Below are 14643 nucleotides of genomic sequence, written 5' to 3'. Positions count from 1 at the left end.
TCAGAGAAAGTCTCTCAGGCTTTACCAAAGGCACAAAATACAGCAATTATATTACCCGAGTGATAGAGCTGCCATCACTTCCCTTGGGAGCCTATTTCACAGTCTGATAGATTGTACTGCACGGAAAATCAGCCTAAGTAGTTATCTGGATATTCAGCCTAAATTTTCCTTTTGCCACTTTCATGGAGGCATAAGATTCTCACAGCCACTGATGCAGCAGTACATGCTCTTGCCATCTCATTTTGACTCACTAATTGTTTCTTTGCTGGTGTTGGTGTTTGTTTATTTCGGGAGGATCTTCAGGCAAAATCTACAAGGACACTTAGATATGGCAGTACCTACCTGTCAGGTGTCCTGCCTAACATTTAGTGAGGCCCTTAGATCCAAGTGAGGCACACAGGCTCCCCATAAAGTGCATGGAGTCAGGAAGTGCTCAGCAGCAGGATTCACAGACTCAGAGATCACATAAGCAAGCTCAGATGAGAAACTAACAAGAGGACCAAGACCTCAGCCACTGCTAGCTGTTAGGCAGATAACTCTCCATGGGATTCTCAGTTGTAAATCCTATCCTGGATTTTGTTCCCAAAACCAGGTCAGTTCTTTCTCCTGAAAACCTAAGATGAGAGCAATCCCTTTACAACTCTTGGGACATTTCATCCTTAACCCATACCAAAGTCTGCTAGTCTCATGTTCAGTGATCAAGACAAAAAGATGTGAGAAGTTTTGTATGATTTTTTTAATAGCCTTTGAAATATCCCTTTGGCATTTGAAGTGAACTCGTTCCCCATCATTGGAGTCATACTTGTTCACATCTGCGGTTTTGTGATGACACCAGTCACCTTGTGTATTTTCTATGCTGAACACCTTTTTGCTTTATAGATCCTTGTGATCTGCTAGTAAACTCTACTTGATGCAGAGACTTTCATGAAGTTCAGGGTTGTGTTACTGCATTCTGCCTCTTAGCAAAGCTGAAATGTAACGGGAAATAGAAGTGAGAAGCCATGTATAATTCAACTTGTCTAACAAACCGAAATATGTGCAAACTGAATGGGGCAATTTTACACAACTGTACTTGTTTGCAAGTTGCATAATGCCCACTGCAAAGCAAGTGAACCACTGCCTATGACTTGATCATTATGCTGAAGTCAAAGCTAGTGGGAGGTAACCATATGCACTGCTTTAACAGGGTGTGAGAAATACAGTCAGTGAACACAGATGTTTCTCTCATTTCTTGTCGACAAATTATTCTTTCCCTTTTTAGAAAGCTATACATTGTTTTGTAGTTGGGCTTTTGTTTCAAGTGCAGTTCAGCCTTGGGCTTTGTTTGCTTGTTTGTTTCCTCTCCTGCTCCTTTGTTTGTTTTCCCAGTTTCCTCTGTCTGCTCCTTGAGTGACTAAAACTGTCTGTGTTGTTTCCTTTGTCTCTGTTGCTTCCCTTGGTCCCTCTGCGTGATGTGGCATGTGTTAATGTTATGTAATGTAGTTAGGTGATTGTATTTATCTACATAGTTAGCATGCAAACCAGTACAATGGATTGTGTTTAGAGATAAAGGCATGTAAAGAATTCTTGCAAGGTTATTTTTCTAGGATTTTGGGAAAAATGTAATTTACTTCTATTGAAAATTACCTTGGTTTTGTTTTTATCTTACAGAAATACTTACAAAGCAACAAGTGTGTGGGGACACATGAGCACTTGTGTGCTTGTTTGAATGAGAGAGGGAAAGAATGTTTTACTCAGCACACCTGAAGTAATTTCTGATGGATCAGTCCTACTCTGAAAAAAATATAAGTAGTAGTCATATTTACTCCATGACCTCTCTTCTTTGAACCAGAGACCTATTTCCCTACCTTCACCGTAACTTTTAATTTTTGTTATTTGTGGTGAGTGTTTTTTTAAATTTTGTTATAAGTAGCTGTGTCTACATGTGCACTTAACTGTGGAGTAGACTAATTAGCTGTGGAGTAAAGCATCACCATTTATGTGTGTGACAGTATTAGTCCACAGTAAACTAATGGTAGGGGGGCAGATCAAGGCCCCCATAGTGAGGGAGGAGTGGGGCAGAGGAAAGGGCAGGGACTGGGGTGAATGGGGCCCTGGGGCCAGGGTGGGACACTTGGAGCCTGGACAACTTGTCCAGGGGTGCAAGGGGGGTCCCGCCACAGTGTGCACCCCGGGGGAGGCCTGGGGGACACACGCCCCCTGGATCTGTGCACAGGGCAGAGGCAGGCTGCCACTGTGAGATGGACTCTATGCCTGATTGCTGCTGCCCCAGAGCAGCACAATTCCATGTGTCTGCTGAGCCCGGCGTGTGCACAGCAGCAGAAGTCCCACTCCCGTACCCCTGACCAAGCTGCCCAGGCTCCAAGCATCCCACAACCTGCCCTGGCTCTGGGTTCCCCTTCACCCCACCCCCTGACCCAGCCTCTGCCCCCTCCCTCCCTCACCACAGGGGCTTCGATCTGCCACACCACAACACTTCCCCTTGACAGACTTCCCTGCTGGGGGGGGGGGTGTGCTCAGCCCCCCCAAGTAATATTTTCTCCCTTCACCTATGTCAGTCAGCCCAGCCAGCAGGGGGCCAGACTGCTGCCTGCCACCTAGCTGCATGGCTCTGCACTTTCAGCACCCTCTTGCCCCAGCCAGCCCCTCTGCCACCACCACCTAGAACCTGGGGTGATCCCCTGTGCTCCTGGCATAAACTGCCCTTCTCCAGCTCAAATTGCAGCTGTTCAGGTACATGTGTAGACACTGCACCTAACTGTAGTTTACTCTGTCTTAAACCGCTCTGAATTTTATTGCTTTAAATTAACTGCACATGTAGATGCATCTAGTGATGTGAAAAATAATCTTAAATCCTGGATCATTTCATAGCTTCAGTTCTGTTCAAATTCTATCCACTGATTTGTGCTTCGTAGCTTCATTATTTATCATGAGTTTAGTGCCCCAGCAGCCTCTCAGCTTCACTTTTAATGCACAGGTTGCTGTTGGGTGCATCTGCACATCTCTCTACAGTGATGCAGCAATGCATTACGTTGCTGTATGGTGTGCTGCAGCTGCATTAGCAGTCATGTAGGTCTACACAATTGGCAGCTGTCACCACAGAGGCATGCTCCCCCATTTTACTCTGCCACTACAGTGACGTAGCAGCCAACTCTAACCATACACCATGTAGACAGCTCAATACGGGCGGTTGCTGCACTGTGCTTTAGTATTTCCAAAAAAAAGTACTGAAGCATGGCACCATAGCAACATCACCCTATGATGGCATGTAGACATGCCCATTGTCATTCAAAAAATGGCAGATTCCATTCTCTATTGTTATATCTTGCATATCAGCAATGTGGTCTAGTTTAACCAAAAGAAGCAGGATTTCATTTAGTTGTTGCTAGTGAGCTTTTTGTTTCCTACTCATTGATTAAGAACTTGTAGTAATGCCTATTTAAGTCAATGAGTATAGTCCCATTGATTTTAGTGGAGGTAGATTGAATCTTTAGACTCACTAATTTATCAAGACACTTATTAATTTTACACATATGAGTAGCGCATTGACTTACAGTTAAGCATATAGTTAAGTGCTCTGCTGTAATAGTTCATAGAGCATATGATCCAAGGCTTTTCTTGGTAGCAAGGCAAATAGCATACAATGCAATAAACCAATAGAAACAAAAATATCTAGAGTAAAGCAATAAGAACACTGTAAAATTTCCCATAACAACTATCAATTTTCTCTTCTGCTTTTTTAAAAATAAGCCATTTAAGACTTTACTCTTCCATAGAAAGAATTACCCAGTCTTTCAAATCACATCTGATATTGTATATATTGAATTCAATGAGAAAACTACTATTTGTACCAACAAGTGCAGCATCAGGCCTTTAAGCATTATTTAATTAAATCTCAAAATAACCTGGATAATGCAAGTAAGCATTATTCAACCCCTGACACAGAGTGGAAACCAACAATTAATCAATTAATAGCCAACTTTTCAAAAATTACCTAATCCTTTGAACCTTTATACCACAAATGAAACATTTTGTTTGATCTAAAATTGAAGTTTTCTTTAGAATTTGACCATTTAAAAAGTTTTCTTTTAAACAAATATGATGGAAGTTTTAAAATCAAAAGCTAATCCAAATAAAAACACTGAAACTTTTCATTTTGTAAATGATCAAATGATAAAATGGTCAAATGTTTTGACTTCTTTTGAAAATGTTTTTGGGTTTTTTCTTGCAAGAAAAATTCAGCAAAACCAGTCTAGCTTTGTGAAATGTTATGGTGTTGCCAAATCTGAATTTTTTTGACAAAAATATTTGTGCTGCAACATATTACCAGATTCCACTTCTATGTTTTACTGTAACACTGAATTTAGAATATTCTTTGCATTGTCGAATAGAATGATGTCAGGTAGCAAAATGTTTTCTAACAGGTAGGACACTGGACTGTAACTCAAGGCTTGGTCTTTGAGTCACAGAAATCCTGTGTGACCTTGGGGCAATTATTTATATGTCCTGTGCCTCAACACCCAGTTTTAAATGTGATTAATAGTAATACTTTCTTACTTCAGAGGGATGTTGTCAGAATGATGAGTACGAGACACCCAGGCACTACAGTATAACAATTGGGTTATGTAAGTAGCTTGATAGATGTAACCTGTCAAGAGAGTTGGAGTAGGAAATGATGTAGATGGCAAAAATGGAAGGGAAAATAAATAAGCTAGGTGGTTTCATAGGGGATTGCCTTGTGTAATAATTCTGAGGATACACACATACACTTTAGATATAATTTATACAACTCACTATAGCCATACACATCTTCATGCTAAACAGTGGGAAAGAACTTGGGGCCTTGTGCTTCAAAACCCAAGTTACTTATCAGTACATGAAAATCTCTAGTTTAGCTGTTGTTATTAGGCAAATATCCCTTTTTGGGACAAAGAGCATAGAAAAGAACCCTTTTAGCAATGTCTTTACTGTATGCCATGACAGTATTTTTTTAAATACAGGAGGATAACACTGGATCTGTCTCTTTCTTTGTTTAGCATTGTGCCCTGCACAGAGCAGTGACATATAGGCATAGTGTTTTGAATGTCATCTTTTTTATCCTGTATTTGTACAATGTGTGACCCAGCACACTGGGATCCTGATATATGACCAGCACTCATAATGTTTCCATTAGTATTACTACTACTACTGTTACTACTTCTACTAATAAGAAGTTGACTCTTCCAAGATGCAGGATAGGCAAAATTCCATCCAATAGCAATAGCTGCTTTTCTATGCATAGAAATATTAGGATTTTAAAGTCACTTCCCTACAGAACTTTATACCATTGGCTATTCAAATTTGAAATTGTTAAGTGCAGAAAAACTATTGTAGATCATTTTATGGCTTCTTCTGGTACTATTAAACTCATGGCAACTAGGGCACATGGCTTAATAGCCAAGGGGATATGAAAACTTATTCAAAATATATTCAAAAATGTCTCTAAAACTTTCATAAAATACATTTCTGGATCATGGAATGCATGATGGTCTGCTTGGGTTTTGAGGAGCTTTGTCAATACACACTTGCAATGACTTGCCCATTTCTATTATGCTTTCACACTTGTGAATCATGTATCCATCACAAATCAAACTTCTACACCATGCTACAAGATCATAGGTTCTCATTTTTTTCTTTGGGTGTATTTCTGTAGGTCCACATGCACAGAAAGAGAGAGAACTGAATATGGAGAACACCAGACAATGTTATATATGCTATAGTACATGTGATATGTATTTTTCTATCTGGTCTCTACATCCACATTATGGTAGTGCTTACAAATACCAATCAAGGACTCTATTCTATTATAACTGCACAGAAAGACAGGAAAGAAGACAGTCACCAGATATTTCCAGCAACCTTACAGACTAGGAGAGGATTAACTATCTATTGGCCAAATATTTTCATTATATTTAAATTTGTGTAAGGATTTAGAATAGGAGCCGTGCTTAACATTTAATTATAGGTTGAAAAATATAGTTAGAGAAGGGAGCCTATAGGTGTATTTCAAAATGTAAATAAATAAGTAAAATACATTAATACAATAAAAACTTAATTTCAGTTGCATTTTTTCTGCCCGTTAGCATACCAGATGATTACTTCACTTTCTCACAGTTATATGCCTTTTTACTTATACTTTGAGAATATCTGTGAAGAAAAGATCTGTTGAGAGAGCACCATGTTACTATTAACTTGCATGAATTAGTATCATTAATTAGTGTCATTAATACCTTGCATTTATATATGCTTTGCCCTTTTAATCCCCAAATAATCATGCAGCCTTAACCAATGACATACAAACATACCCTTCCCAACCAATGAGGTGCAGATCACTTCTTAAACAAAGCAGCTACTTCTGCATAACAACCCAAACAAAAAAACCCCTATGAAAATAACCAACTCTTGCCACTGCTTCAACTTTACTAAGGCCAATTAACAACTCTTATTTCCTCCAGTGAATGCTGGATTGGGCTTGCAGAACACAGTAACACTGAACAGCCATTCAAGACAGAAAATGAAGAAGAATTCCAGTTGCATCTATAGAGGTATATTTTTAAATGAAGCATAATTATCCTTATGATATTTTCAATTAAAATGATAAAATCTTCTTGGTAAAATCAGTAATTTCACCCACAGTTATAATTGGTTTGCTAGGAGAATCATTGTCAATGAGGAACTTAGAAGATTGTCACCTGCTAAATCAGATAGGTGAGCCATATTAGAGGTTTCCCATGTACATACTGAGCCATATAAATACTCCAGGATTACTGAACTTACATAATCTTAGGCTCCAGAGAGGTGAGAGATGCGTGGGTGAAAGCCCGCTGTGCCCCCACTCCCCCGAAGCCCCCCTAGAGACCCCCCAGCAGCTGCAGAGCCCCCTGATGACCCCCAGCACAGCTGGAGATAAGCAGGGCTCGTGGTGGGAGGGGGTTAACCCCTTAGTGTGTGGAGGAGGCGGCTGAGTGGGTCTCGCCCCACCCAGGCCCCTACTTCGCCCAGCCCCCCAGGGAGCCATGTGAACAGGCTGCACAAACAGGCGTGCTTGTCTGCCAGCGTGTGAGTTAGTGTGGAGTTCGTGTGGGAGAGTGTGCGGAAGGGCCCGAGACCCTGCCTCCAAACCCGCCAGGGTAGACAGCCCCAGCCATAGTCAGCCTTCCAGAGGCATGACATGGATGGGCACGTGCCGCACCCCAAGGGTCCGCTTGGGCTCTGCGGCCCCCCACTCTGGCACCTCAGAGACAACCACCCAGACGGAGCCCATGGTTTTGGGCTCCACGCAAACAGAGCCTCTGGCTCTCAGCTGTGGGGGCTGCCTGTCACTTTTTCAGGCTCTAGGGCCCAGAAGCATGGTCACCTCCCCTTGTGGGGTTTGCTTTCTTTTGGGGTCTCCAGCACGCTGGCTGGAGGAGCTTCAGGCCACAGTCCAGAGACTGCGTGCCATCAGGGACTGCGAGCAGGAGACAGACTCCTGCTGCCAGGCCCTTCTCCCCTGGGAGCCGGAGGGTAGACCACAGTCTCCCTACAGGACAAGGGAGGACTCTGGGACCTCCCACTCTGTCCAGTCAGAGGCATGGACCAAGGTGGTCACGGGCCCTAAGGCCTGCTGCACCAAGGCCCCTCCCTCGCTGGAGCTTAGCAACAGGTATGCACCTCTTGCAGCCCCAGCAGAGCCTGCTGAGTTGCCAGCTCCTGCAGGCAACACAGACTCAACTGCAGCTACCGCCCTTGCTCTCCACAAGATGAAACATAAGGTGTTTGTTGTGGAAGACTCCATCCTGAGGGGGAGTGAGGGTGTTATCTGCCTCCCCAACCCCTTAGCTGGGCAGTCTGCTGCTTCCCAGGGGGCCCACATCTGGGACATTGTGGAGAGGATCCCTAAGTTCCTACAGACCACAGACTACTATCAGTGCTTCTTATTCATGTGGGCACCAATGACATGGCTCGGAGCGCTCCCAGCCAGGTCATGAGGCACTACAGGGATTTGGGAGTGGGGCTAAAAGGTCTGGGGGCACAGGTGGTGTTCTCGTCGATCCTCCCAGTCTTGGGGTATGGGCCGAGGACAGAGAGGAGGATCTACATAGTCAACCAAAGACTGTGGCGCTGGTGTCACAGGGAAGGCTTTGGCTTCCATGACCACAGCCCACTCTTTAGCGAGAGAGACAACGAGGAAGAGATGGCCTCCACCCCTCTCCCCTGGGGGGGAGGCTTTTCTTAGCCAGACTGGCTGACCTGCTCCACCGGGCTTTAAAATAAGACCGTTGGGGGACAGGGGGACTACTGCCACTGCTGGCCCACTGAGTAACCCTTGAAAAGCCAGCAGGCCAAGGCACTTAAGGGAGCCCACCCCAGCCCCAGCCCTGATACAATCTGTGGGCAAGGCAAGAGCCCCCAAGGGGATATTTGCCTGCCTGTACACAAATGCCAGGAGCTTGGGGAATAAGCAGGAGCAGCTTGTCCTCCTGCTCAATGCAAAGAATTATGATGTCATAGGGATAACGGACACCTGGTGGGACTCCACCCATGACTGGACCACAGGTATAGATGGCTATACCCTGTACAGGAGGGATTGTGTAGATAAAAGGGGCGGGGGTGTAGCTCTCTATGTTAAGGAAATACATGTCCCTGCAAGCTGATATTGGTGACCAGGGTGGATGACTGGAGACCCTCTGGGTTCAAATCCGTGGGGAACATGGCACAGGGGACACAATGGTGGGAGTCTACTACAGACCTCCCACCCAAAGTCCTGAGCTTGACCAGGAGTTCACCTGGGAACTGGCTGAGGCCACACGCTCTAGGACCATGGTTGTCACGGGTGACTTCAGTTACCTAGACATCCCGTGGGAGGATCACTCAGCAAAATCTGAGCAGTCGCAAAGCTTCCTCTTGTGCGTGGATGACCTCTACCTGTCTCAAGAAATCTATGGGCTGAGAGGTAAAGCACTGCTCAACCTGGTACTGGCTACTGGGGATGACCTAATAGGTGATCTAGTGATCGATGAGAAGCTGGGTGACAGCGACCATAAGCTAATCACTTTCACCATCCACCGTAAAGCTGGCAAGTCAGTCAGCAACACGGAAGTCCTTGACTTCTGAAAATCTGACTTTGACAAGCTCAGGAGGCTTGTCAGTGTGGCCCTAAGGGACCATGAGCCTAGGGAGATGGGCGTTCAAGAAGAGTGGTTGCTCCTCAAGGGAGTGATCCTCGATGCACAAGCTAAGTCTATTCCATCTTGAAGGAAAGGCAGCAAGAGGGCACAGCAGCCCCCCTGGCTCTCCAGGGACCTAGCAGACCTCCTGAGGCTAAAAAGAAAGGCCTACAAAGGATGGAGGACGGGATTCACTTCCAAGGAGGATTATTCTGCACTGGTCCAGTCCTGCAGGGAGCAAACCAGGAAAGCCAAGGCTGATACTGAACTCCAACTAGCTTCGAGCATCAAGGACAATAAAAAGTCCTTTTTCAGATATGTGGGGAGCTGGAAGAAAAGCAAGGGCAACATTGGACCCCTGCTGAACCAAATGGGGCAACTGACAACTGATGCCCAGGAAAAAGCCAACCTATTAAATGGGTACTTTGCGTCGGTCTTTCATTAGTCCCATGGGACGCCCATGCCTGCTAAGGGACAGGGTGGTCCAGGTGGGGGAGATCCCCTGCCTTCCATTAATGCTGACCTTGTGAAGGAATACCTTGAGAGGCTGGATATCTTCAAGTCAGCCGGCCCTGACAATCTTTCCTGACACAGGGTACTCAAGGAGCTGGTAAGCATCATAGCCCAACCTCTGGCATGGATATTTGAAAACTCCTGGCACTCTGGTGTAGTGCCCAAAGACTGGAAGAAGGCCAATGTTATGTCTATCTTCAAGAAAGGAAGAGAAGTGGGTCCAGCTAACTATAGCCACATCAGCCTGACTTTATCCCAAGCAAGATCTTAGAAAAGTTTATTAAAGAGGCCATCCTTAATGGAGTGGCCGATGCCAGCATCCTAAGGGACAGCCAGCATGGGTTTGTTGAGGGTAGGTCTTGTTTGAACAATCTCATTACCTTCTATGACCAGGTGACCTATCACCTGGACAAGGGAGAAGAGATTGATGTCATATATCTTGACTTCAAAAAAGCCTTTGATCTGGTATCCCATGATCACCTCTTAGTGAAACTGGCCAATTGTGGTCTTGGCTCCACCACGATCTGCTGGCTGGAAAATTGGCTCTGTGGTTAGACCCAGAGGGTTGTAATTGATGGAAGTCACTCATCATGGTGTCCTGTGACCAGTGGGGTCCCCCAAGGCTCTGTCTTTGGACCCATATTGTTCAACATCTTCATTAATGATGTGGACATTGGAGTCAGAAGTGGACTGGCCAAGTTTGCCAATGACACCAAACTTTGGGGCAAAGCATCCACGCCAGAAGATAGGCGGGTGATCCAGGCTGACCTGGATAGGCTCAGCAAATGGGCGGATGAGAACCTGATGGTGTTTAACACCGAAAAATGCAAGGTTCTCCACCTTGGGAGGAAAAACCTGCAGCACCCTTATAGGCTCGGCAGTGCTACACTGGATAGCACTACAGAAGAAAGAGACTTGGGGGTCATCATTGACCACAAGATGAACATGAGCCTTCAGTGCGATGCTGTGGCTAGTAAAGCGACCAAAACGCTGGCTTGCATCCATAGATGCTTCTTAAACAAGTCCCGGGACATCATTCTCCCCTTGTACTTGGCATTGGTGAGGCCACAGCTGGAGTACTGCGTCCAGTTTTGGGCTCCACAATTCAAAAAGGATGTGCAGAAGCTTGAGAGAGTCCAGAAAAGAGCCATGTTCATGATCAGAGGTCAGGAAAACAGATCTTACGACGAGAGGCTGAGAGCCATAGGGCTCTTTAGCCTGGAAAAGTGCAGGCTCGGGGTGATCTGATGGCCACCTATAAGTTTATCAGGGGTGACCACCAGGATCTGGGGGAATGTTTATTCACCAGAGTGCCCCAAGGTATGACGAGGTCAAACAGTCATAAACTACTACAAGACCATTTCAGGCTGGACATAAGGAAGAAATTTCTTTACTGTCCGAGCCCCTAAGGTCTGGAACAGCCTGCCATCGAAGGCGGTTCAAACACCTACACTGAACACCTTCAAGAGCAAATCTGATGCTTATCTTGCTGGGATCCTATGACCCCAGCTGACTTCCTGCTCTTTGGGCGGGGGGCTGGACTCAATGATCTTCTGAAGTCCCTTCTAGCCCTAGTGTCTATGAAATCTGAGAGGATCACAATACAAGGTGAGAGAGCTTTCAGTATGGGGTAAGGGTTTGGGTATGTGGAAGATGACCTGGAAGATAGGTTGTTATTTTATAAAAAGAATGTCTTTACCATGTGATTGTTTAAACAGGAGCCAGAGACAACAGAGGCAAAGCCATCTTACTGATTGCCTGAGGCAGTGGGGCACAGGGGGAGGGGAGGTTGGAAAGGGGCATGCCAACCACTATAGATGGGATGGAGGCGGGGGAGGTTATGGAGAAGTGACGTCTTACTTGCCTCTCTGCACACTGAACCCTCTACTACTGCTCTGCAAGTATTGGCAGCTCCTTGGGAGGTCCTCTGTTCCCTGTTTGGTCCCATCCCAGACACAAAATGGATTAAGATTTGGTGGGGCCCTGCGTAAACACAGAATTAGAGACCTCCTCCCCCCAGTGGGAGCTGGACTTCAGCAGGTTGCTGCTAAGAGTGGGGCAGGCCTCCATGCCCAGTGGGGGATCCTGGGTGGGCTTAGATGGGCTGGGGTGGGGTGGCACATGCCACCTCCTCTCTCTGCTTCCCATCCTCTTCTATACCTGCCATGGCCATAGTGGGGCAAGAGAAGATGCAGGCTGCCTGCTGTGGGCTCAAGGCTCTCCCTCCCCACATGTACCGCCTAGACGAGCCACCTGTAGCTCTGTTCTGCTCCCCACCCCAGCCTAGGGTCCCATGCACCACCCTGGCTGAGCAGTGCCCCCAGCCCCTGGCCCACTCCGTCCCTCACTGTGGTGGCTTCAATCTGCCCCCGCCTTTCTTCCCCAAAACCTCTTCCCCCCATTAGACTTATCTGCATGGAGCTGGCTGCCTGGCTGTGTTCCTGGCCACTTAAGGCCATGCACATGCACAGGGGTGGTGCTAAGAAGGGTTTGGGGGACTAAAGCCATCCCAAAATGTGCCTTAGCCTCCCCGTAGGCATCCCTCCCAGTGCCGCTGCTACCTGCCCACCTGCCCCACTCCTGCCCGCAGCCCACAGAGGCACAGAAGACAAGCCCAGCACCAGCTCAGTCCTCACACCAGGAAATGGCTGGCCCTTTCCCTGTGTCTCCTGGCAGCCCCAAGCAGGATCCCTTGCAGGCTGGAATACTGCCTGCCTGCAATCCCAGGTACAAATGTATTGGGTGCAGGTCTGCCTGACTGGGGGGCGCACCATCCCACTTAACCCAGTTGCTCCCCAGATACACTGCTGGCTGCAGGGGTGCACTGCCCTGTTCCTATGCCCAGGACTGCCCTTGCTGTGCTAAAAGTCCTTGGTGGGGAGAGGTTCTGGTGCCCCCTTACAGGCAGTGCCTTGGGTTGGTGACCTGCTCACCTCACCCTGATTACACTACTGAGACACAAAGATTGTTTTTTAAAGTCATGTCACATTATTAAGTTTGATTTATTATCTCTGACTTAGATACAGCTAGTGCCACTAACTTCAGAATATTAATAATTGATTAATAAAGAACTGACTAATGTATTCTAGTTTATTAAGAAAAAGAGAAGAAAAATCCTAGATATTTAGCAGGCAATCTAAGTTCCTCAGATCTTCTGGGAACCTATTTGTTTTTACATGATTCACTCACACATTCTAATAAATCTCCTTTGCAAAGCTAATCTGTATTTTATTTCTCCCTAGTGGTGTTATGCAGCTAGATATAAGTTTTGAAGCATGGTACTCCAGCTTAAAATGATGGATTCCAATGCTTTATTGTAGCAGAGCAGTGATAGGCTTATGATTTTGTTAGCAAGTCCTATAACTACTCCCCATTCTATTTTATTATAAAATAGTAATCTTCTGTTCTAAAGGGTTTATAGAATCATAACATTACAAGTTGATTGACAAAACCCCATTACAGGAAAATGGGTCTAATGTTTTTCCAACAAATTTAGAAATATTTGACTTGGCTTTTTTGAAGTTACATAAAATTTGCACTTTCATTTATATACACAGTACAAAAAGTAATGCTTATCCATTTGTAAAAAGTATCTTGTTCCTTCTACTCATTGAACACATAGGATACAAGAGGAAATATAACAGAAAGAATTCCTCTATTTATTGTAGCCCTATCAGGAAACTAGATTCACTACCACAGTGGAGGTTTGTGAAAATGGGTGTGCAAATTTGCACTTCTAAATTCATATTTGACCACCTAACAATGGACGGTGTTACACCAGACAGCTGAGCACTTCCAGCAACTTCCATTCAGGTACCTGATTCACTGTTATTGGCTACCTGTGTGACACTGGGTAAATCATTTAGCTGTTCCATGTCTTGGTTTATTCACCTGTGAAGCAAAGCAGCGTAGTGGGGGCTCAGCAACACAACGTCCCTTAAAGAAATCCTCTTAAATATGTGTCAGTTTAACTGAGAACAGAATAGTACTCAGCAGCAATGGCGTTTAGATGCATGTATAAGTGGTCTGATTTCTGCACTTCCTACACAAAACAATAGCATGCAAATGCAGGGGTTTGTGCCAGGAGAACACATTACAAGATGGGGACTAAAATGGTTACCTTAACTTCTAGTTTCCTGACATTCTTGTGATGAATCATGAAAAAACAATTGCTTTTTAATGATAGTCTTTTGTCTACAAATTAAAAATCCCAACCTCCGTAATTTCCTAATCTCTGTTCTGGTTTTGGTATCTGACTCAGTGCAGATAAATCTCAAAAAATGTTGTCACTTGTGGGAAACAGAACTGAAATAACTAGAGGGTAACTCTCAGGTCAAGCCCCTTATTTGCTTCAACATTTTTCAGATATTTTTTTCTGCTATGGGGCCTAGCTGTGCAGATGTGACCATTTCCTTTCTACCAAACCAACCAAAACAATGCTGGAGACCTAAAGCAATAAACACACAGTATCCTCTTTCAATTTCTCCATTCTGGGGAGAAGGTAATTTTATATATTTCAGATCTTCAACCATATCCTTACACCTGACTGACAGCAGCATTAATGAAATGCAAGATTGATAGCTGTGATGGATAACCACAAAGATACAGTCAATCTGGAAAGAACAAGAGTAGTCTACATAGGGAGGGATGGCAGGGAGTAAAGGACATCTACAGTCATCTCAACAAAAACCCCTGCCAAGCATGAAATAAAAAAGACCAAGAGAGGACTAAAAATGTATATGCTACTGTCTGTGTCTACATGATACGGTGACTGCACAGATGTTAGTGTGCAGTCATTTAATACTTGTAACTGGAGTTACTGCGCAGTAGTGTCTCATCACACTTTGTGCCACACAATGCTACTGCGCAGTAGTTAGGAGGTACTACACAGGCAGCATCTCACGTAGACTCTGCCACTGTGTATTGATGTATGGAGTTGTTA

At 45.0% G+C, this 14643-nt stretch overlaps 1 long non-coding RNA gene across 2 annotated transcripts in view; it reads left to right on the top strand.

The window, feature by feature from the left end:
* Positions 1-6510: 6510 nt before the first annotated feature.
* Positions 6511-14643, top strand: part of LOC149875241 (uncharacterized) — an 86622-nt gene continuing 78489 nt past the window's right edge. For both annotated transcript variants that reach the window (XR_016439462.1, XR_016439463.1), the window contains exon 1: positions 6511-6584. This is a non-coding gene — a long non-coding RNA (uncharacterized LOC149875241). The remainder of the gene's footprint in view (positions 6585-14643) is intronic.

This window comes from Crocodylus siamensis, chromosome 1 (assembly GCF_052110815.1).
Source record: "Crocodylus siamensis isolate JL-2025a chromosome 1, ASM5211081v1, whole genome shotgun sequence".
NCBI lineage: Eukaryota > Metazoa > Chordata > Crocodylia > Crocodylidae > Crocodylus > Crocodylus siamensis.
The sequence above is the reverse complement of the archived record's forward strand: the minus strand, read 5'-3'. Positions and strand labels throughout refer to the sequence as shown.